The sequence below is a fragment of the Octodon degus genome, unplaced genomic scaffold (genome assembly GCF_000260255.1).
Source record: "Octodon degus isolate 3935 unplaced genomic scaffold, OctDeg1.0 scaffold00141, whole genome shotgun sequence".
NCBI classification, from domain to species: Eukaryota; Metazoa; Chordata; class Mammalia; order Rodentia; family Octodontidae; genus Octodon; species Octodon degus.
In genome coordinates this window covers 260,612-261,822 of record NW_004524717.1, presented here as the reverse complement: position 1 = coordinate 261,822, position 1,211 = coordinate 260,612, and the positions used below count along the sequence as shown (strand labels likewise).

At 50.0% G+C, this 1,211-nt stretch overlaps 1 pseudogene; it reads right to left on the bottom strand.

Annotated features, from left to right (window-relative positions):
• Positions 1-108: 108 nt before the first annotated feature.
• Positions 109-495, bottom strand: LOC101581984 (annotated as a pseudogene).
• Between the last annotated feature and the right edge of the window lie 716 nt (positions 496-1,211).

The window sequence follows — 1,211 nt, the reverse complement described above, 5'->3', positions numbered from 1 at the left end:
AAAAAAAAAAAAAAAAAAATCTAGTCAAGGGAGGAAAACTTAATTCAGGGCCCAAAGCTGCAGGCGTTGGGCAGGTGGTACCCTTCTGGACGAGAGGCTGGCTGAGCTTTACTTGACCTTCTTATTGGGGCACAGGTTGTTGGTGTGGCCACACTTCTTCTTGCTGCAGTTGACAGCACGGGGGTGCAGGCGGGCATAGCGCTTGCAGCAGATTATCTTGTCACAGTTGTACTTCTGGGCAAGCTGGAGCAGAGATGGCTTGATGGTCCCACCTCCCAGGAGAAGCACCAGGTACAGGGTGGATTCTTTTTGGATGTTGTGGTCAGAGAGGGTCCGATCATCTTCCAGTTGTTTGCCAGCAAATATTAGATGCTGCTGATCAGTTGGGATAACCTCCTTGTCTTGGATTTTGGCTTTGACATTCTCGATGGTGTCACTGGGCTCAACCTCAAGGGTTATGGTGTTGCCCATCAGGGTCTTCACAAAGATCTGCATGTCTGCCTCATTGAAGAGAAAGAGCCAGCTGGTTCTTTTGGTCAGAGTCTGGGTCATGGTTAAGGCTGAAGAATGCCCCCGGCACTTGTGAGCATACAGGGAGCTGCATAGGGTCCTGCTCCACTAGTAGGAGGAGTTGTCACCATCTGTCTAGAGGATGGGGTGGCAGCATCAAATTAGAATTTACTCTTTGGGCACATGATTGGCTCTCTCACCCACAGGTTCCACATCAGTGGGGTCCAACCAACTGAAGATGAAAAATGCTGTTTAACAACTGCATCTGAACCAGGTGTGGTGGTGCAGCCCTGTAATCCCAGCACTCGGGAGGCCGAGGCAGGAGGATCAATATGAATCTGAGGCCAGCCTGGGCTACAAAGTGAATTCAAGGCTGATCTACATAGCAAGATCCTCTCTCCCCTCTCCCCCCCAAAAGAGAAAAACATTGCATCTGTAGTGCACATATACAGATTATATTCTTTTCATTTTCCCAAAACAATGCAGTAGCGCCAGTATCCGCACAGCATTTCCACTGTATCAGGTCTGTGAGTGATCTAGAGATGCATGCAGAAGGGTGTGCAGAGGCGATACGCAGGTCCTGTGCCATCCTAGATAAACACCCCGAGTGTCCATGGATATGGTGTGTAGCGGAGGTGTGCGCAGAGGCTGTGTGTGGGCTACAATCAACTCCTCGTGCATGCTGAGGGAAAGCTGGATTC